The sequence below is a fragment of the Myotis myotis genome, unplaced genomic scaffold, assembly GCF_014108235.1.
Source record: "Myotis myotis isolate mMyoMyo1 unplaced genomic scaffold, mMyoMyo1.p scaffold_m19_p_11, whole genome shotgun sequence".
Classification (NCBI taxonomy): Eukaryota; Metazoa; Chordata; class Mammalia; order Chiroptera; family Vespertilionidae; genus Myotis; species Myotis myotis.
In genome coordinates, this window is record NW_023416315.1 from 74831369 (window position 1) to 74854954 (window position 23586).

The 23586-nt window shown below is 38.8% G+C and overlaps 1 non-coding gene across 1 annotated transcript; it reads left to right on the forward strand.

Annotated features, from left to right (window-relative positions):
- Nucleotides 1-19691: 19691 nt before the first annotated feature.
- On the forward strand, nt 19692-19855 carry LOC118666673. Its single transcript, XR_004971024.1, has one exon. It is a non-coding gene; the product is annotated as a U1 spliceosomal RNA (small nuclear RNA).
- The last annotated feature ends 3731 nt before the right edge of the window (nt 19856-23586 follow it).

Sequence of the window (23586 nt, forward strand, 5' to 3'; positions counted from 1 at the left end):
TTTATCGGAAAAGCAACTCAATAGTAGCTTATATTCTGAGTGTTTGGTAGGCCTTCCATTCTTCCACAGTGTTTGATATTATTGAGCATTGGAAAGACTTCTTCCAATGTCAAGTCAAAAATATTTCTGGCTCTACTTCTTTTACTACCTCCTGATTCACAACGTTCACAAGGCAATTTGGTTGCTAAAGTTGGTTGTCTCAGAAAAGGAATCTTTTCCTCCCACTTGCTTCATGAGTATTAAGCAGGTCCAAAAAAGCTTGGGGATCAAATGGGCCCATTTTGAAAATTTACCATTTTCCCCTGACCTTTGCTGGACCCGATCCAACTTTCTTTACCCCAAGAGTAATTGTAGGCAGGCTGCTTGCTATAACCTCTGGGTATCATCCTGGTAAAAAGAGGACTAGGTGATTCAAACTTAATTATGGTTCAGTCATGGGGATTGTCTTATTGAATAATGAATTCTTGTCTAAGTATACCACTTACCAAGTCCCATTTAATTGCCCATAAGGGCCAAAGTGGGTGGCATAATATAAGGTTATAGAAATGCACTTGTTCCTCTTGTATTTGATATTTCCTGATGAAAGATCTAGGGGCAAATAGGAGATAATTGGGGAAAAGATGGCATTACAGCTAGAGGTATGTGACACTCGGTTTTGTTGTAGTAGAGGTAAAACAACAACCCTGGCACTTGGGTGGCTATGAAGAGATGGAGGAGAAATGAGAAGAGGCAAGAATATTAAGATCTATGGCTTGTCAGAGCCACCAAGAGCCTCTCTCATGAAAAATATATATTGGTACAGGTCTCCCATACTGCTGTAAGAGTCTTATATTCAAACCACTGCTGGGTTTCCCATTCCCCATCAAAATGCTACTAATATGATTTGATAACCATCCCCCTTTACCTTACATGACAATGGGATAGAGATGGCATCTCTCATCACATCAAAAGACAGGCATACCTATTGTTTAATAACATCTCCTTCCCGATCAAAGGCTAACATGCCTACTGTTCATTATAAAATACTAATTACACTAGGCTCAAGGTTTTTCTCTTGTAATGCAACCCACTGCATATGCAGTTGTCACCTGGCTCTCTAGGTCAGTATATGGAAATCCTGGCTTTGAAAACCAATGCTAATGTACTGGGTGGTGGGAGCAGCCGGGAGAGAGGTCAATGGGGGGAAAAAGGAAGACATATGTAATACTTTCAACAATAAAGAATTTAAATAAAATAATAATAATTTTAAAGCTAAAAAACCCCCAACAACCGTGGTACATCTACACAATGGAAAACTATGCTGCTCTAAAAGAGAAAGAACTCTTACATTTTGCAGCAGCATTGATGGACCTGGAGAGTATTATGCTGAGTGAAATAAGCCAGTCAGTGAAATATATCTCACTCTTTTGTGGAATATAATGAGCAACATAAACTGATGAACAAAAATAGATCCAGAGACAGAGAAGCATCAAATAGACCATCAAACCTTAGTGGGAAGGCAGAGGAGGGTTTGGCAGGGCGGGGGGTGGGGGGCGTTAAGAGATCAACCAAAGGACTTGTATGCATGCATATAAGCATAACAAATGGACACAGACAATAGGGGTTGAGGGCCTCTGCTGGGGAGCAGGACTGGGCAGGGAGAGGTCAATGGGGGGAAAAGGAGACATATGTAATACTTTCAACAATAAAGAATTTTTAAAAAGTTATTTAAATAAAAGAAAACCAATGCTAATAAATACTGATATTCTGGCAACTGCTATTGCTGTAAGTAATAAAGTATTTTGTTTCTGACCCCAAAATCTCTTGTCTCTTGCCAAAACTCGTAAAACTTATTATAGGTAAGCTTGTTAGTTTGCAAATAGGGTAAAGTCAAAATTTCAAAGTTCTTGACACTAGTCCAGGTGGACTAAAAAATCACTACTTAGAACAAAGTAGTAAGACATGAAGCTGGTGAAGTAGATTAACACTGAATTGTGAAAGGCCTCATATGCCATTCTATGGTGTTTGGAATTATTCTGTAAGAGGTAGTCATGGATGATTATTAATAAGTAGAGTGGCAATTAGGAGGAGATATTGGATAAAGGAATGTTGGTACTTGGAAACTCTGTTAGCAGGCATCTGACAGTTAAGGTGAGAAATGATGATGGCATTTCCTAGAGCCGTGGTTGGCAAACTCATTATTCAACAGAGCCAAATATCAACAGTACAACGATTGAAATTTCTTTTGAGAGCCAAATTTTTTAAACTTAAACTATATAGGTAGGTACATTGTTATTAACTTAATTAGGGTACTCCTAAGGCTTAGGAAGAGCCACACTCAAGGGGCCAAAGAGCCGCATGTGGCTTGCAAGCCACAGTTTGTCAACCATGGTCCTAGAGCAGCCGTGGGCAAACTACAGCCCGCGGGCCGGATAAGGCCTGTTTGAAATGAATAAAACTATTGAAAAAAAAGACCGTACCCTTTTATATAATGATGTTTACTTTGAATTTATGTTAGTTCACACAAACACTCCATCCATGCTTTTGTTTCGCACCTCCGGTCCAGTTTAAGAACCCATTGTGGCCCTCGAGTCAAAAAGTTTGCCCACCCCTGTCCTAGAGTATTGATAAAGGAAGGAAACAGGCATAACATTTCAAGAGCCATTTTAGAAGTAAATTCAAATAATTTGGTTTTCAACTAAATGTCAGAGAAGAAAAGAAGAATCTTACCTAATAATAGACAAACATGCAAGTTGACCGTACCTTCGCTACACCTTAAGCCATGCCCACCAGCCAATCAGAGCAACTATATGCAAATTAACCCAACCAAGATGGCAGCCAGCAGCCACGGAGCTGGAGCAAGCAGGAGGCTTGGTTGCCCCAATGATGGAGGAAGACAAGCTTCCCCGCCAGCTCTGAGATCCACTCAGAGCAACAAAGTTTCAATTATAGAAGGTAAATAAACCCCAGATACCTGCTTCCAGTTGCCATGGCCACGGAGCTGGAGCGAATAAAAAAAAGAGAAAAAGCTGGGAGCTTCAGTTGCTGGGGGGCTTGGTCAGTCTGAAAACAGCCATCAGCCCCTCACCCAGGCTGGCCAGGCACCCCAGTGGGACCTCACCCTGATCCAGGACACCCCTCAGGGCAAACCAGCAGGCCCCGTGCACCAGGCCTCTATCCTATATAATAAAAGGGCTATATGAAAATTGACCCTAACAGCAGAATGACTGGGAATGACTGGTCACTATGACACACACTGAACACCAGGGGGCAGATGCTCAATGCAGGAGCTGTTCCCTGGTGCTCAGTGTGCTCCCACAGGGGGAGCTCTGCTCAGCCACAAGCCAGGCTGATGGCTGCCAGCACAGCGGTGGTGGCGGGAGCCTCTCCTGCCTCCTCAGCAGCACTAAGGATGTCCGACTGCAGCTTAGGTCTGTTCCCCGCTGGTAAATGGACATCCGCCAAGGGCTGCCTGACTACCAGAGGGATGTCTGACTTCCAGCTTGGGCCCGATCCCCCAGGGAGTGGGCCTAAGCCAGCAGGTGGACATCCTCTGAGGGGTCCCAGACTGCAAGAGGGCATAGGCTGGGCTGAGGGACCTCCTGAGTGCACAAATTTTTGTTCTAGTATAACTATGAAGTTCCTTTATTTTGGGTCTGTCTAGATATACAAACAAATTTGGTTAATGATTCATGAAAATCAGGAATTAACTATTTTTTGTAATGGCTTTTGCTATTTTTTCATTGCTTATTTTGTTCTTGTTATTTTGATAAAGTATCAGACTTTGCACATGAGTTTAAAAAATAAAATAATTAATGACAAGCAAATAAAAATGATTGATTAATGGCAAAAATTACTCAAAAAAGTGTCCTGAAATTTTAATGACATGAGACATTTTGGACCACTGCTGACTTAACTATATTAATGTCTGACCCTGGTTCCTTAAACAGCACATACTTACTTGTTAATTATAGGCACTACATAATGGCATTGTCTTATGCTCAGGGCAGTGTAAAATGAATTGGTTGTAGATACTCTCTGTCATTGGCCTAAATGTAACACACCTTACTACTTTGCCCTCTGAGTCCATCCCCTCTTTATGAAATGGAAATGCTTATTTCTCCCTAACAAGGTTATTAGATAAATCACACAGGACATACATAGAGTTCCTAGCACATGGTAGTACTTGGTCATGCTAATTAATCTCTGCTCATCTTCATTCCTCACCAAGTTTACGACTGCCTTCTCAGATCTAAATTGCATATCCAAGCCTTTCTCCCACAGCTTTCCTTCAGCTTTTTCTTATTTTCCATTCAGATGTGACAGCCCGCACTATCTCCAGGTCTGGTTACGCACTATTGCTGACTGTCTCCCTCATGCTTGGCTGCCTTGGGCTGCTTTATTTGGTGTACACAAGGGCTTCTCCTGCTCATTGCCCTTTGGGTGGATGCTTTGAGTCTGACTTCTCTGATTTAGAACCAAATAGAATCCTTGGGGTAGAAAAATCAGTAACATGAAGGGTGAGGAACTGGAGTTATTTTTAGCCTTTCTCCCCCTATTTGATTGGGTAGTGTTAGGATGGAGATAATGACAAAACCCTGCGACAGATCTTCTTGAAATAGGAAAAGGATGGTTATAAAAAAAGAAATTAATACTAAACTCCTCATGTAGCTCCCATAAAGTCCACAATTTAGATCTCAGGTAAGGTAAGATCATTGACAACAAAGTGTTATTCTATGGGAACCATATCCTTAGTCACCATGATTTAAAAAATAAAGTCTAGTATTGTATTAAAGTTAGGAGTAGGGTTCAGGGAGATCAGGGTTTCATTATTCGCTCTGTCATGTGCAAGCTGTGTAACCTTCCACAAATTACTTAATTTCTTTAAATCTCAATTTCCTAACTTATATAGAAAAAAAATAATTAAGGTGCCTTTGCCAGGAGTCATTGTGAGGATGAAATTGAATAAACTATGTAAAGCACAATGGATGGTAGTTGAAAGCATTCGATAAATGTTAGATATTCTTTTATGTCTTCCGTGTAGATAGAAAGCAAAGACCTAATTTGAATCCAAGTGTTTGACTCAATGTCTGTATGTTTTTAGAAAGCCTGTGTAGCCTGGCCTGCATGTCTCAGTGATTGACCATTGACCCATGAACAAGGAGGTCACGGTTCAATTCTTGGTAAGGGCACATACTCAGGTTGTGGGCTCGATCCCCAGTCGGGAGTGTGCAGGAGAGAGCCTATCAATGATTCTCTCTCATCAGTGATGTTTCTCTTTCTCTCTCTCCCACTCCCTTCTTCTCTGAAATTAATAAAAATATTTTTTAAAAATCTATGTAAAGTGATCCTAACTAAGAAGTGATTTATTTGTATCTCTGTTATAAGCACAGTATGGCATGATAGATGTGCAAGAACAACACTGAAAGTGCTATACAAATGAGACTATTATTATTAAACACATAATAAACAAATAGCAGATGTGGTTATTAATCTCAGAGCAAAAGATTTCATTATTCAAAGCACTTTCAGAACACGTAGTTATATTAAAAGAAAAATAATGCTCAGAAAGTGAGAAATCAGGCATCTTTAAAAGCTTTCATTCTAACAGCACTACTTAGATGAGTCATAAAAATATTTCATAGCTATTATACACATAAAAACTGATTCCATTTTTAAAATGAATATTACAAGGACCCCCAAAATAACTATTAAACACATAGAAACAACCAAAGTACCTGTAATAAAAGTCACATAAACTTCTGTAGTACAGATTGTCTTAGTATTTTACTCTACTGGGAACAAATGCTGTGTTTTGATATATAAATTCATATCTAGCTACTCCTTATAAATCATAGCTCAGATACAATATAAGTCTGTCCTATAAACATGTTTTGAGCCATGTTTTGTAGACCTTATCATCATATCTGTTTATCAAACATATTCATAAAACCTACATTGTAAAATAAACATTTGTGGGCTCTTATTGTCAACATTTAACAAGCTGTCTTCAGAAACTTCTAGAGCTGTCAGGATATTCCCACGTAACCTAGGCCCATCTAAAGTCATGAAGTCATGTAATCAACCTTTCCCAAGCAAATGTAATCCCCCAGCCTCCTTAACACCTGATTTCTTCCCAGCTGATTTGAATCCCTCAGTCATCCCAGTGTGATGGTGACTATACCAGGAGCCATCGGTCCAAAAATGTTTGTGTGTGTGGTGACAAAATAACTGTTGAAGCGGTGGGACGCGGGAGCAAGTCGTGACCACTAGGACAGTCTTTAAAAGGGATACTCTTTACATTCTGTTCACTGTGTATTTAGAGTAGAGGCTGAGAATTTTGAGGGAAAGAGGGTAGGGATCATCCCATTGTATAGTTAGAGGAAGATGGAGCTCAATCCTCCTCTTAGTCCAGGTGAGTCAATTTGGTCCCATAGACAGTCTCCCATTCAGCAAAGCCAGAGCCCCAGGAGAATTACATACACTGCCTAAGAGAGTCCATGTTCTATTCAACCATCCTGTCCATAGCAAATATTTTCTCTCAGGGAATATTGCCCCTGAGAGAAAATATAGAAACACCATTTAAACCATGCTGTTATATTTCCAGTGACATTTTGGTACCCTACTTTTATTACACCTTAACTATCAGTTCTTCAGCTAGCTTCTTGATACAGGCCTCCTTTGTTATGTTCCTGGTACTAAGAATTCTGTGATGAAAACATGATATTTGCTATTCATTGAGAAATATGCTCATGATTTCTTCATACAATTACATTGTATGGAATTTAGCAGTAATTTTTAGAAATTTTACTTAAGCAGTAACTTTTTTTTCTTTTTTACTTTCATTGGCTAGTAGTTTTTTAAATCTCTTTTCATTTTTGTGAGCTGAGTTCATTTTTTTCATTCTAATTCTCATAAATATTATTCTCTACACACTTCTCATCATTTTCTCACTTTTAAAATTAATAAAATATAAAGTACATAGTGCAGAATAATAAAAATTTCACTTTCCTCCAAACTTGCCTAATTTTTACAAAAAGTACAGCATGCACTAATGATCTAGCTGAGGAATGCAGTCATTTTGAAGTCCTCAATCCAATTTTCTATCAGTTAAAGATAGAATAACTTACACTCCATTTACTTCCTCATCAAAACTTATTTACTAAAATTGATAGAGGGTATAATATTTATCCCACAAGATAAAAAAAGGCCCAGGATCTTTTCCTCCAAAAAACCTTGATCTTTTGGTGACTAACTTAATGACCAAATTTTGTAAAATTAAGCAGCTAATCACTATCACTATACTTTACAATAAGGTAGTGTTTTACAGGGTAGAACATACTGCTACCAATCCAATCAACTTTATAGAGTTTGTCTTTTTATTTAAGACAAACTGGCTGAATGCAGATTGGCCTAAAACAAGGAATACCACACCACCCATCTGTGGAGTAACTATTTTGAAAAATAAATAAAATCAGTAAATAATGTGAGGAGAGTGTAGATCATAGTGGTACACTATGAAAACATTTTGTAATCTCTAAAAAAAATCTTTAAGAAATTTTTTCCACTTTATAGATTTCTTGGTTTTTTAATTTATGTTTGCTTTATCATTAATTTTTATTTATTGAGTTATAATTAACACTAGAGGCGTGGTGCATGAAATTCATGCACCAGGTGGGGGTTGTCACCTGGCCTGTACCCTCTCCAATCTGGGACCCCTCAGGGGATGTCTGACTGCTAGTTTAGGATTCCTGTGGGATCAGGCCTAAATTGGCAGTCAGACATCGCTCTCACAATCCGGGACCGCTGGCTGCCAACCACTTGCCTGCCTGCCTGCCTGATTGCCCCTAACTGCTTCTGCCTGCCAGCCCGATCACCCCCTAACCACTCCCCTGTCAGCCTGATTGAAGCCTAACTGCTCCCCTGTCGGCCCGATCTCCCCCAATTGCCCTCCCCTACTGGACTAATTGCCCACAACTGCGCTCCCCTGCTGGCCATCTTGTGACCACATGGGATCGGCCATTTTGTGACCACAGGGAGGCGGCCATCTTGTGAAAGGGTGTGATGGACAATGTTGGCAATATTACCTCTTTATTACATAGGATATAACATTATGTTACTCTCAGTTCTATACAGCATGAGTCAATATCTGTATATATTATAAAATGTTCACCACAATAAATCTAATTCACACCCATTACCATACATAGTTACACTTTTTTTTCTTGTGAAGAGAACTTTTACGATCTAGATTCTTAGCAATTATTAAATATACAACATAGTATTATTGGCTCTAGACATCACCTTGCACATTGTACTGAGGACTTATTTATTTATCACTGCAAGTTTGTACCTTTTAACCTCCTTCACCAAGTATGACCAACCACCAACCTCCACCTCTGGTAACTACCAATCCGTTCTCTGAATCTATGAGCTTGGTTTTATTTGCTTATTTAGATTCCAGATATGTGAGATAATCATGTATATGCCTTTCTCTGCCTTGCTTATTTTACTTAATGTAATGCCCTAAAGGTCACTACATTATATGTTATCACAAATGGCAAGGTTTTCTTCTTTTTTTATGGCTGAATAATAAATATTCCAGTGTGTGTGTGTGTGTGTGTGTGTGTGTGTGTGTGTGCCATACCTTCTTTATCTATTCATTTAAGGATGGGTACTTATGTGGCTTCCATATGTTGGCTATTATGAAAAATGCTGAAATGAATGTGGGATGCCTATATAATTTTGAATTAATGTTGTTTTTTGTTTTTCATTTTGGATAAATGCCCAAAAGTAGAATTGCTGGATTATATGGTAGTTCTATGTTTAACTTTTTGAGGAACCTAAATACTGTTTTTCATGGTGGCTGCACCAATTTAAGATCCCGCTAATGATGTTCAAGGGTTCCCTTTACTCCTCATCCTCTTCCAACTTGTTATTTGTTATCCTTTTCCAACTTGTTACTTGTTATTTCTTACCTTTTATATAAGGGATTAATACCCAAACTATATTAAAGACATAGAACTCAATGAAAAAAAAAATCAAACAATCAGATTTTAAAAATGGGTGGATTAGCTGAATACACATTGTTCCAAAGAAGACATGAAGATAGCCAACAGGCACATGAAAAGGTGCTCAGCATCACTAATATTCAGGGAAACACAAGTCAACCACAATGACACATCACCTCACACCAGCTAGAGTTCACAGGTGCATCTTCTTATAATGGCACTAATGAAGTCACTAGGGCCCCACCCTTATAACCTTATCAAATGCCATAATACTGGGGGTTAGAGCTTCAATATATGAATTTGGGGAGGTCACCACTTGTTTTTATTTTTCTTGGCTCAGTATTCACTTAGGACAGGACTGCTGGCTTTGCTTATGTCATGGGCTCATGTCTTAGAACAATTTGGTTCATAATATCCTATTAACGAACACTGAGACTTAGTTGTTTTTTTTAATGCTATAAATAATCCAGAAAAATAAATAGTGAAAATTTAATTATAAATAAATTATAGAAAAATGTTTTTGGAAAAAAGTCATAAAGGTTATAGAACTGCTATTTATTGAGGCAACCAAATCACCAATCCTTCTAAAACCAGATATTGTGGATATTCATTTTTTTATACTAACATCCTTTCTATCAAAATTTACAGCCAAGAAATTGTTTTAGATCACATTTATCTTGAACACACTGCTTTTTATAAAATTATTTTCAGTCAAATAAAGTGTTGCATTTTTTTTGTTATTAATGTAACCTAGATAGACTGAAGCCAAGTGAAATGGGGAATTGAGACATACTTCCAGGTAATTTTGGTTTCAAAAGCCTAGATTATTTTTCTGACTCAAATGATGTATGTGGAACATATTGAAGCAATTAAAATTTAAAAATTGCTGTCTAGGGCGGGGGGATAAAATGGACACATATGTAATACCCTTTGTAATACTTTAAGCAATAAATAAAAAATAAAAGAAATAAAACTTGCCAATAAAGTATTCTGTAAGGGGGCCTTCTTACCTGGTTTTGAACACTCTGGACCCCTAAATAAAAAATAAAAATAAAAATAAAAAAATAATAAAAATTGCCTTAGCTGGCTTGGGTTAGTGGATAGAGCATTGGCCTGCAGACCAAAAGGGTCCTGGGTTCCATTCTGGTCAAGGGTACACACCTTGGTTGCAGGCTCCTCCCCGGCCTGGGCCCTGGTTGAGGCATGTGCAGGAGGCAACCAATCGATGTGTTTCTCTTACATGGATGTTTCTCTCTCTGTCTTTCCTTCTCTCTTCCACTCTCTCTAAAAAAAAAAAAAAAAAAAAAAAAACAATAGAAAAATATCTTTGGGTGAGGATGAGCAAACAAAATAAAAATAAAAATCACTCCTCTGGGCCTGTACTATATACTTCCAAAACACTTGTTGATTTGTTCTTTACCAGAACAAAACAAAACGGGGCTTTAAAAGAAATGATGCTGCTACCAGCCATTGACATAAGCTTTGACATATCTTGCAAAAAAAAATATCGGCACACTAGTCAGCAAAGCACAGCATGCAAGTGCCCCAACACACACCAAGTTCTAGATGTCCTCGTTCTGGCGAGGCTTACCAAAGGTAGGCTGACAATCATATTGCTGCTATTTACAGATTGGTACCACACTGGCACGGTTTTGCATAATGTATTGAGGCTCTATGCTCTAGAGAGTTGCACTGTAACATATTGGTGCTTAATGAACTCTGTAAAAATTGATTTTCCACAGAGTAAATTAAGGAATGCATTATAGCTGTTAAAGCAATCTGAAGGGAAATCTGCAGCTTCCACTGCAGCACCGTGCTTAGTAAGTAATAAATTACATGTTATACTTATTTGCCTTAATTCATGCTAATTTTGTCCAATTAATGTATCACAGTAATTCAGAAGCCTGTCACATGAGAGCTAATTATTTATTGGATTTTTGTGTTCAACTCCCTAGGAGTCCACTAGAAAACAAACTTGCAACTGTCTTTCTCTTAGGTCCGCAGTGACATTCTTATCTCTTATTATGAGGCAGTGAGAGGTTTGCTTCTTTTTCAAGTTTTAAAAATGAATTTTGGGGCACCTGAGTCAGATTCTTGTTTTTGGATTGGTGACAGAGTTGTGCAGCCTGCAGCTCTGTTAGGAAAAGACCTACCCTATTTCCTATTGACTCATTTCTACTTAGAGTCTACATTTAGGAGCTCTCGTTGAGAAGAAAGGCATTTTAAAAATCCGTGTTCATTATTGTAGGTGGGTCTATCTATACACAAAGTGAACTGGAACATAAATGCAGTTGTTTAAAAAGTTCACATCAGAAGTACCCACTTATTTGCCTCAATTATCTCTATATTTTAGAGAATTCAAATGGATTGTCTGGAAATTTTTGCTCTAAAGTATTGTTTGATAATCCAAACAGACAGCGGTGTCCCTCACCCTCACACAGGCCAGAGCAGCAGTGCATTTGGGGCCAGAGCAGCAGTGATCCAGCCACCCCAGCCCCGAAAGAGCAGCTGGTGCTCCCAGGCCAGCAGCAGCACCCTGCCGGCCCCTCGGAGAAACCCTAGCTCCACCCTCCTGCCTCCTAGTGGCCCCACCCTGCTGAGTTTGCGCTCTACAAGACTGTCAGTGGGTTGTTGCCAGCCCGGTCCTGCGGTCTAGAATTTTTTGGAGGATTCTCAAGGAAGTCAGAGCCGACTCTGGGAAAACTGAATTGTTTGGCTCTAGAGCGGGGCCATTTTCCTCTCTCAAGCCCGCCTGGCACCAATGTTCCTGTGCAGAGCCCTCCCTTCACATGAACAAATCTGGGTCTGTGTGGGCCTGATGAGTTCTGCTGACCTCACACTGAAGATTCCTTGAGATCCCACCCCAACACAAACATGCGGGGGCACCTGGCAGGTGGTGTCTGGCCTTGGTGAACCCCGAGACTGTTGCTGAGTGGCCTCAGACACAGCAATGGCACCAAGTGTGAATCTTTATCAACCTGGTGAACACCACCCGCCCCACTTGGTGACTCACTGAAAACCATGCAACTGGGATCTTTGGCACTAGAGGCTTTGTCTGTGGTTGATCCTAAAAGGCAGACAGCAGGAGGAGGCGGGTCTTGGGGAGCCTTGGGCCTTTTGTTGACCTTTCTCTGGACTCAGTGCTGGTACAAACCAGACTTGGTATGCAGATGGGCCCTCCCATGCACACCCAGGCCCAGCAGAGGCAGCCTTGTGGGTAGGTTTGGTGGGGCAGGGTCCCAGGAAGTCCTCAGGGTGGAGCTGGTGAAGTTCACCAGGTCCATGCAAGTTCAGATGTGGCTGCTGTGGAGAGATTTCATCCCAGGGAAGATGCCGCCCATCTGCCACTTGGAAGGACGGTTCAGCACAGGGACATGGACGGCTTTCTCTCCAGTCCTCACTTTGAAGCCACACACTCAGTTTCTCCCTGTATGTCCCCAGGTCAATACTGAGCTTGACCAGAATTCCTCAAGAGTTTTCTAAGAAAGATTGCAGTGGAGCTTGGCCAGTGTGCCTCAGTGGTTGAGCGTCAACCCATGATCTAGGAGGTCACTGTTCAATTCCCTGGTCAGAGCTCAAGCCCCGGTAAGGGAGTATACAAGAAGCCTCTGATCAATGATTCTCTCTCATCATTGATGTTTCTATCTCTCTCCCTCTCCTTTCCTCTCTCTGAAGTCAATAAAAACATATTTAACAACAACAACAACAAAAGACTACAGTGCAGGCCTACAGGGGTTGCCACTGAAAGAACCTCTGATATTGGGCGAGTTGGCTGGGACAGGAAGATGGTACCTACAGGCTGCGCGGGAGGAAGACTCAACAGAGAGACAGTGGCAGCCCTCAGTGCATCAAAGCCAGGTATGTCTCTCCCTGTAAGTCTCTGATGCCTCCTGAGCCAACGTCTCTCCTTTGAAGCCCAAGGTGAGTTCCTGCAAACAAGTTTGTGCTCTGACCCTTTAAGAAAAGAGTTTCTGGTAGTCTTTTATCCTGCAGGGACAATTGAGGAATTCCCTCTAATTTTCAAAGCCAGATTTTAGGTGGGCTTCTCTTCTCGCCACTGGAGTTCTGGTCAGGGGAGCTCGGCCTGGGGCTGAGAGCCCTCACTGGTCAGAGGGGACTCTGCAGCTGAGATATCCCTCCAGATTCTCCACCATCACACGTGGGTGTGGGGCCAGGCTGTTTCACATCTCCACCCCTCCTATCATGGTTTTTTTATATTATTAATTACTAGAGGTCCAGGTATATATTACTAGTATATATTTATACTAGCTGATTGCCTGCTAATTTCAAATCTGCTTCATCTTGGATCCAATTTCTATTCCCTGTTCTTTTTTTACATAAATCACTTCTTCCTATTCTTTATATGTCTTCCAGGTTTTTACTGTGTTGTTGACATTGTATATAATCTATTATAAAATATTTAATTGTCTTATATACCTTCGAAGTGTGTTTATTTTGTTCTATCTGGCAGTTAATTTGGCTTGAGTCAAACTTTGGACTCTGTCTCTTTCTATAGATAGCAGTTGAAATATTGCTCAGTTCTTTCAGTTCCCACTGTTGCTTTCAGTCTTGTCTTCTATAATCTCTTCAAGAAATTTATGGTTTAGAGCTCAGGCATGAAACATAGAGTTTATTCTTGTATTATTATTTATTGTTGTATTATTTTTCATACAAACAACTGTAAACAAACTTTCCTCCACAGCTGTATATATTTTTCCTCTCTCAATGTAAAGGTGTTATTACTTAAATGGTCTTTCTCCCTAGAACTTATAGAATAGTATAAAGGAAAGGCTATCATAAATAAATCTGAGACAGGAAATAAACTGTATCCCTCCCTCTCATAACTAAGTCTATGTTAGCGAATCAAGTTGGTGAGTCTGACTGCTGTACACTTCCCTTATGACTCTCTAACTCCAAAGAAGCGCCTGTATCTCTCACACAAATAGAATTCTGGTGAGTTATCTTGCTCACCAGACAATCATAGACTTCTCTTAAAACTACATACAGCCCATCTGGCCTGACTCAGTGGTTAGTGTTGACCTATGCATCACAACGTCATGGTTTGATTACCGCTCAGGGCACGTGCCATGGTTGTGATTCAATCCCCAGTGTAGGGCATGCATGCAGGAGGCAGCGATCAATGATTCTCTCTCATCATTGATGTTTCTATCTCTCTCTTCCTCTCCCTTTCTCTCTGAAATCAATAAAAATATATCTTAAAAAAATACAATTTAAGCACAAATTGAGACCACTAGCTTTATTGACAAACTAGGAGTTATTCTTGACTCATTCCTCACTGCATACATCCAATAAACAGTAATTCATTAGGTCTCATACATGTTTTCCTCCAAGGAAGGTAGTTCTTAAAGATAAATCCTCCATCCTTGAAATTACCACATTTTTTGCCTTTATCATCTTCTACCTGAACTACTTTAATATCGTCAATGTCTATTCATGCTTCCCAGAAGCACCAAGTTCAACAATGTAGGTCAGAATGTAAGTTAGTGCAATGGATTTGAAAAACTGTTTGGCAGTTACTTAAATATTTAAACCTGTGTCTGTCAAGATAACATTCCACCCCTAGATATTTATCCAAGAGAAGTAAAAACATATGTTTTACAAACATTGGTAAACAATGTTTATAGCTGCTTTATTCACAATAGTCAAGACCTTGAAATACTCCCAAGGTCCATCAACAGATAAATGTATCAACAAAATGTGTTATACACACACAATAGAATACTATTCAGCAATAAAGAGCATGGTTTTTAGATGCATGCAACAACATAGATGAACCTGAAAACTTTATGCTGGGAGAAAGAAGCCAGACTCAAAAGAGTAAATAGTGCCGAAACCGGTTTGGCTCGATGGATAGAGCGCCGGCCTGCGGACTGAAAGGTCCCAGGTTCGATTCTAGCCAAGGGCATGTACCTTGGTTGCGGGCACATCCCCAGTAGGAGGTGTGCAGGAGGCAGCTGATCAATGTTTCTTTCTCATCAATGTTTCTAACTTCTCTATCTCTCTCCCTTCCTCTCTGTAAAAAAAATCAATAAAATATATTTTTAAAAAAAGAGTAAATAGTGCAAGATTACATTTTTATAAAATATGTAAGCTGATAAGTAGTTGACTGGAGCCAGAAATGGAGAAAGGGATACATTTCAGATAGAGGCAAACCATCTTTTTGGAGTAATGGGCATCTTTTGCATTTTGATAGTGGGAGTGTGTTCACAGGTTCATATGACTTTCAAAACACATTGAATTGAACAATGTGTCCAATTTAAATAGATGCAGTTTATTATACTTAAGTAATTCCTGAATAACATTGATTTAAAGTTCCAGCATCCATGGGGCTGAAAGGGGTAACTTGGGAGATACATAAATTATTATAATTAACTAGAGGCCCAGTGCACAAGATCTGTGCACTCAGGATTGGAGGGAGGCATCCCTCAGCCAGCCTGTGCCCTCTCATAGTCTGGGAGCCCTTGGGGGATGTCCGCAAGCAGGCCTAAGCCAGCAGTCAGACATCCTTAGGGCTGCCTCAGAAGCGGGAGAGGCTCCCGCCACTGCCGCTGTGCTCACCAACTATGAGCCTAGCTCCTGCATTGAGCATTTACCCCCTGGTGGTCAGTGCATGTCATAGCAACTGGTCATTCCACCATTCAGTTGATTTGCATATCAGCTTTTTATTATATGGGATACTCCCATTTTATGCATAAGGAAATTAATTCCAAAAGGTAGTAATTTGAAGTCTACTACTTTATCTCAACACCCTGTGAGGCCTTCACCACCTTGATCTTTCTAAGAGGTGGAAGTTTGAGGAATAGGGTTGCTTAGTATTTCAGTGTGCAGACTCCGAAAGCACACAGTCCTGCATTTGAATCCTGGCTTTGTCATTTATAAACTGTGTGATATTGAACAAATTATCTCAGCCAGTCTTTCACTATCTTTCAGATGCCAACAATAATAATTATACCTAGCTCATGGAATGTTTATCAACATTAAGTAGATAGCACAGTGTATAAAGACACTTCATATAATATATAACATATAGTCTAATAAATGTTAGCCAGTGTGTTTCCTTTTCTTCATTTATAAAGTGGATATAGTACTATTACCTACCTGTAGTGGGTTGAATGGTGTCCTCTGAAAGATATCTCCACGTACTAATCCTTGAAACTTGTGAATGTTACTTTAATTTGGAAAAGAGTTTTTGAAGATGTTATTAAGCTAAAGATTTTAAGAAGAGGAAATCTCCTGGAATATGCAGATGAGCTCTAAATCTAGTGACAAGGATCCTTATAAGAGACAAAGAGAAGAGACATATACAGAAGAGGAGGCAATGTGATTATGTAAATAGAGGTTAGAGCAATGCAGTCACAAGTCAAGGAATGACAACAACCACCAGAAAAAGCTGGAGGAGCCAAAGAGGAGACTCACCACAAGAACCCCCAAAGATAGTGTCTCTCTAATGGATTTTGGCTTCTAGACCCTAGAATTGTGAGATAATACATTCTGTTGTTTTAAACCTCCATAGTTGTGGTAATTTGTTACAGCAGCACAAGGAAAGTAGTACACTACCTTTAGGATCATTGTGAAGACTGAATAAGATAATATATGCTAAGTTTTCAGTGCCTGTACCTAAAAACTTATGAAAGATTGATTGTTGTTGTGGCTATTGCTATTACCATCCAAATCCTAACTTAGTTCTGTCTGTAGTCACATAGCCTCTGCCTTGGATGGCTTTATGAAACAAAATAAAGAAAGCCCTGGTGGTTAATTTTTTCAATGCGAACTTTAAACTGATTTGTTTTGCTTTCATTTGTCTACAGCAATTCCTTTAATAAATCTATTGCTCTGTTACTAATTTTAACTTTATTCCTTGTTTGTCCTCTAGGATTGCAGAACTACTGTAGCAACGTGAGAATGTATACTTCTCTGATATATTCCAAGAGGATGTGTTAATGATAGTGTTAAGCTAAATCCATAATTTCTAGGAGTTTGTGTTTGTTGTTTTAAATTTTCAATGTACCAATTTTTTTAAAATATTGAATTTTTTCAAATTTTGAAGCTAGCTCAATACAATACATTTTAGAAGGTATTCCACTTAAACCTTCACTTATATATTATATCTGAGCAATAAATTAAAAGCAGCAATATCATCCACCTAACAGCCTATCTGTGCAATGGCTGAGCCAGCTGATATTAGGTTTATCTTTTCCAGGATTCATACTGAGCATGCCTCCACTCTACGTTTTTCTGTGAATAACTTAGGGTGTCCTTATTCACTTCACCATTTGCCCCTCTCAGTTCAAGACTGTGGCTTACTATTTTAGCTAAGCGTCAATGAATTCATTAAAAAGAACAAATAGTTTCACTGATTACTCTGACAATGCAGCCATAAGTGCACTGGGATAGGCATCTGTTCCATTCCCCAGCCACAGAGCACCAGTGTTCTATTTCCAGCCCATAATCTCGGATATGAGCCCTTCAAATTCCCACGTCTAGGATCACAGTAAGAGTAAATCAATCACAGCGTTTCCCAGATTCCTTATTAGAGAGGGCCCACACAGAGTGAGCATCGGTAACAAAAACACAACTGTGAAAACAAGATTTTGGCAGGAAAGAGAGTTGTGCAGGGAAAGTGAGAAGGGTATATTTGAAAATATTCCACCTCATTTTCCCTGGATCGTGGGTGAGCCAATAACCTAAATCAAGAAAATGCTTTAAAACATTCTTTACCTTGGAAGATTATTACACATATGTGAGTTCAACCTGGTGCTCTATGAAAGAACACCTGAATGTGTAGTAAGTGTGCTTGAATTATCAAGAAATAAAATAATTCATTTCCTTTTTTTTCTTTTTAAAAAGCTACTATTTCAAAACTCATTTGAGTAAATCAAGTTCCAGGAGGCGTTTGTTTTTCCTTGAGTGCTTTAAACCAATGATAGGAGAATATTTCTGAATATATTACCAAATTTTATTCAGAAAACAAAGCTAGCATTCTTTATGTAGAATTTTCCACATACCTATAAAAATTCAGAGTACTCTAGGTGAATGCTAGAAATAATTTATCTCTTCTATGTGTATTTCAGTGATTTGTTTCATAATCATATTTGATACAGAATTTGGTGAAACAAATGATGGTGAATATCTATGTACATGGGCAAACATTGCTTTTAAAGTGGTAAATAAAAACTTCTAAAATATCATACTTTAAATAGAAATTATGTCTATTAGAAAAGGTAAATATTAGCTTTGGAAGAACAAGTGGAATGTTTCCTAACAGGATTGGCGAGATGAGTGGAAAGTATTTCTCATACATTTTTTCTCCCTGAACGAGGGATAATTTGTGAAGGGATAGGTTAGTGGAGGAAAAACACATTGGGATAGACTATAAGCAACAGATTAATGAGTAAACCATCCATAGATTCCCAGAAAATGTTAGGCATTGAGAGGACTGGTTGCAAATATATGTTTGTGATTACCTTGAAAACCTCATTCAACTCAGAAACATAGACCTCATTTATCCCTAATGATATTTTTCTGAGTATTTTTACATGTGTACAAAATTTTCCCAGAGACTGGAGACAATAATTTTCTTTTATAAATGCATGGATTATCAGCAAGTTTGTTTTTTAATAAATACTGGAAAGCAACCATAATTGAGACTGACAAACTGTGATCAGAGAAATTTCTGGTTATTGAACAGAATGGATTGGTAATAGGAACTTAGACATGTATCATATGCCTGTCATTAGGCTAGAAAGAAATATTGAGAAATATGATATGCCCACTATCCTCAAGAAGTTTACCCAATTTATTGAAGATTAGAAAGTAATACACAAGAAATAAATAAACATGTGTCACTTGTAAATGTCATAGGAGTTCAAAGAAGGAAGAATAAAGATGACATTTAGGGAAGGTTGGGGTTATGTTGCCATGGGGGCGCATAGGACTTACTAGTAAATTAACTATGGTTGTGATTTTTAAATAAGGAAGAATATGAATTATTTAAAATGGAGAGGAAAGGTGTTATTTGAAAAAATGCATATTCAATAGTATAAATATTTTTTATTTTAAAAAGATCAATGATTTTTGCTTTCATTATACAAATCAAGAAAACTAAAACTTTATAAATCTCTGGCTAGTAGGATAAACAAAAACTATGTTTCTTAATGGAGTGAGAGGATAAGAGGCATATCAGACTCTCTGGGGTCAACAAAAATTTTGTTTTATCACAGCTGAGATACATCTTTGGGAAGGATCAAAGTGGATGAGGAGGCATTCCAGGCAGAGGTGTTATGGGGGAGGAAATGGGAAAGGCCTTGAAATGTTTGGGATAAGACTAAGATTAGAGTGGAAAGGGATTCTAGTGGATAGGGAGATAACTGAAATACAAAGTACCAAGCTAAAGTGACTGGCCTTGATTTGATGGACAACAAAGAGGCATCTTTGATTCTTATTATGGGAGTGTTAAAATGAATGAAGTTTAGGAAAGCTAGTCTATGTGATACTGATATACATAATATTAAAAGAAGATTGAAAATAAAAAAAGATAGATGAGTTAAAAATATATTATGAAATTTAGACATGATGATCCAGGGTTTGGGAGGAAGTGAGGTTATTAGACTTTCTTCAGTCCCAGAGAAAAGGAAAAGGTATGACTTCAAGTCTGAAAAACAAAAAAAAAAAGATTTATTGATACTTACCTGCCCAGGGAGATACCATGATCACAAATGTGGTTTTTCTAGGTTGAGGCTAATACATTGCATTTCTGATGTACTGACCCCTGCAATTTTCCCAAATGTAGGGAATTCAACTGTATAATCGGTGATAGTAGTGAACTGTATTCATGCTTTTCCCTAAGGAAAAATAAAATATTTATTGTAACCATGGCCACACACTCAACGTGCCTTCCCCAGTGTGTAGGCAGGCATGCTTCTCATGGGCAGTTAGGAGGGCAATTGGAAAACATGCTCAACACTTTAGGGTGGGGCCCATTTTCAAGGGCTTAGTATGCAGGGTGGGGCAAAAGTCAGTTTACAGTTGTGAATACATGAAACATAGTTTCTTTTTGTATTATTATTTATTAATTATTATGTTATTTTCCATATGAGCGACTATAAACCTACTTTTGCCACAGCTGTGTATTTCAGGGCATAGCATAATTTCTCCCTCGGGCTAGGCATTCTTCTTATTTTACTTTAGTAAAAATAGTGTTAAAGCCGAAACCGGTTTGGCTCAGTGGATGGAGCGTCGGCTTGCGGACTGAGGGGTCCCAGGTTCGATTCCGGTCAAGGGCATGTACCTGGGTTGCGGGCACACCCCCAGTAGGAGGTGTGCAGGAGGCAGCTGATCGATGTTTCTCTCTCATCGATGTTTCTGACTCTCTATCTCTCTCCCTCTCTCCCTTCCTCTCTGTGAAAAATCAATAAAATATATTTTAAAAAAAATAGTGTTAAAGTATAGAAATAAGATTCAGTTTTCTCTTCTAGTTATGAAGATGGTCAGATACACTCGACGCTGGTTAAATAAGTTGGTTTTGCCCACAGGTAATGAATGCAAATAAGTAAATGTCTTCTCATTTTTCAAATCTATGTTTCTTCCAGCATCTGGCCTATGGCCTCCCCCAGCTGGTAGTTAAGTGAGAGTCAGACTTCAAAATCTCAAGTCAAATAGGATTGAATTATCACTTCCCACTTGTGTATTCCCACCTTCCCTCTATAGCTCTGAAAGTTGTCCAAAATTTTGTGTTGCCTGAAATTTGGAGAAGTTACCTATTGTGGTTCCAAAATTATCTACTTGAAGAGAGCATAAAGAGAAGTGAGAGGTTTCATGCCCGATCAGCTGATGGACTGGGTATTTATACCCTATGGAGTTGGCATGAGAGAAGTAGGTAGAAGAGCTTAAAAATGTATGATTTCAATATTACTATGTTTCTCACAGGATTCTTAATCAAAGTCATAACTGTTGTCCCAAGTTATTTTTACCTTGGCACGGTGAGGTATAATTTTAAGTGCCAGAAAATGTGATTGTTTCCACAGTACTGTGACATTTCTTTTCTTAAAAAAATACATGTGGACTACCCCAAGGACTCCGTACTGTCAATGTCATTTTTACTGGTGTCAAAAAAGCTACTGCCAGTTTTGACAAAGGAGACAGTCCTACAAATATAATCACCACTGCTGCCCAAGTCACCAGAGAATATGTTAGTGTTTTGGAAGAAATAGAAGTAAATTATTTAGTATTTAGTTGCCTCTGTGTCCAACATGCCATGATCCAGATAAGGTAGTTTAAATCTATAGGAAGAAGAAATAATTCAAAAACACACACACACATGCATACACACATGCACAGTTTTGGTTGCCAGGAATTTCATTGGATTTGCATATAGTATCAGCTGGAATCTGATATTTTGAAGAAAGTAATGAAGAACAAGAGGAAAAAGCAGATAATGAAAGAGAAGGAGCAAAGAAGAGGACAGGAAGTGGGGTTATATTTGCTGTTATCCTTAACCATCTAGTTTCCACACCTCTTAAATTAAGATGAACTAAAAAAGGAAAATTCAACCCTGCAGGTACAGTACATTGTGTGTAATAACCCCTACAATACATTTCTAGAATTAACAACCTGTAGCAACTAATAGCTCATATGTAATTCATAGAATTGGGAGTAAAGACTCTTTCAAGCAAATATTTTTCCAAGGACTTAAGTAAAGTAATATAAGGGATCATGCTTAAGGTCCACAGCATCCAGGGGAGGAGGTCGTTATCCTTTGGGCAAAGAAGCCAATACCAGCATTTGGAAGGATACCAAAACCAGGGTAAATAAAGACCAGTTCACATGGGCATGGAATGGCACAGCCTTTCTGCAGGTCGAGTCCTCATCAGAGTGCTAAGGGCAAGCTCAGAGCCTCTTTGTGTACCTAGGAATCTTCTCTGAGTCACAGTAAAGCTGTTTATTCTTTATTTCCTTCTTCACGGCCCCAAAGATAGCTATCACTAAAAGGTGGAGGGAAGGGGTAGGAGAGACAAGTGCTTCCACTTGAGTCCCAAGGGAGGACAGTCAGACCATAGCCCCCTCCTGCACAGCATCAGTGTGTTCTTGGGTGGGGAGGATAATGGCCTGGCATGAGATGTGAGATATAGGTTTTAAACTTAAAGAATTAATTCTTTTTTTGTTTTGTTTTTTTGTTAATCCTCATCCGAGGTTGATATTTTTCATTGATTTTTAGAGAGAGCGGAAAGGAGGGGAGAGAGAGAGAGAAACATCGATATAGAGAGACACATTGATTGTTTGCCTCTTTCATGCACCCTGACCAGGGCCAGGGATCAAGCCTTGACTGGTAGCTGCCCTTGACTGCAATCGAACCCGGGACTCTTCAGCCTGCAGGCTGACGCTCTATCCACTGACCCAAACCACTGAGGGCAAAGAACTAATTCTTGAACACCAGAATTAGACTGTTCCAATAGCCCAAAATTGTGGAAAAGTTATGAAATCTGGCAAAAAAAATGCTATTAAGGAAAGAAAAAATGAAGGTGACTCAATATAGAACAGCTGTTTATTTTAAGAGACCAAATTTTTTCATGTTTATTAAGGCTCCTCACTAAACAAGAGCTATGGACTGATTGTGTCCTAAAATTCATATGTTAAAACACCCAGATAATGGTGTTAGAAACTGGGGCCTTTGGGAAGGTCATAAGGATGGAGTCATCATGAATAGGATTGGTGCCTTCATAAAAGATCCCAGAGAGCTCCCTCCCCCTTCTGCCATGTGTAGAAAACAGGGAGAACACAATTGTCTATGAAAGTGGAAGTATGTCTTCACCAGACCCCAAATCTGCCCCACCTCCATCTTTGACTTCCCAGCCTCTAAAGCTATAAGAAATAAATGTCTATTGTTTATTAGCCATCTAGTCTATGGTGTTTTTGTTAGAATAGCCTGAATAGTCTAAAAAGTAAGTACATTTTGCTAATGAAGAGGGTTTTGTGTGGTTGTTTTTAATCTCTTCCTTCAATTAGTAAAGTGACACTCTGCCTTTGATGTCTATTTGATCTTATTTCACCCAGATAAAAAGACCCCTTTCCTAAACCCTGCTGTCTGTCATCATTTACCACAGTTCTAGCCTTAAGTAGAATTTTTAACAGCTTTATCAAAATATAATTTACATACCATACAATTCACCCAAAGTGTATTATGTAATAGTTCTTAATATAACACAGAGCAGTGAATAATTTCATAACATAACATTTCCAATGCCCCCCAAAGAAATGCCATCTCCTTAGTATTAATTTCCCATCCCCATTTCCCTTCCCTTCAGCCTTAAACAACACCTGATGTATTTTTATCCCTAGTCTCGACATTTTATATAAATGGAATTATACAACATGTGGTTCTTTCTGAATGACTTTTCGCTTAATGCATTGTTTAAGGGTCCGTCCAGGTTGTAGCAAGAGCCAGTGTTCCATTTCTTTTTATTGCCAAGTGATATTTCAATGTAAGAATAAATCACATTTTTTTAACCATTTATTAATTGATGGGTACTTATTTTGCTTCCACTTTGGCCCATTATAAATAATGTTGCTGTGAGCATTT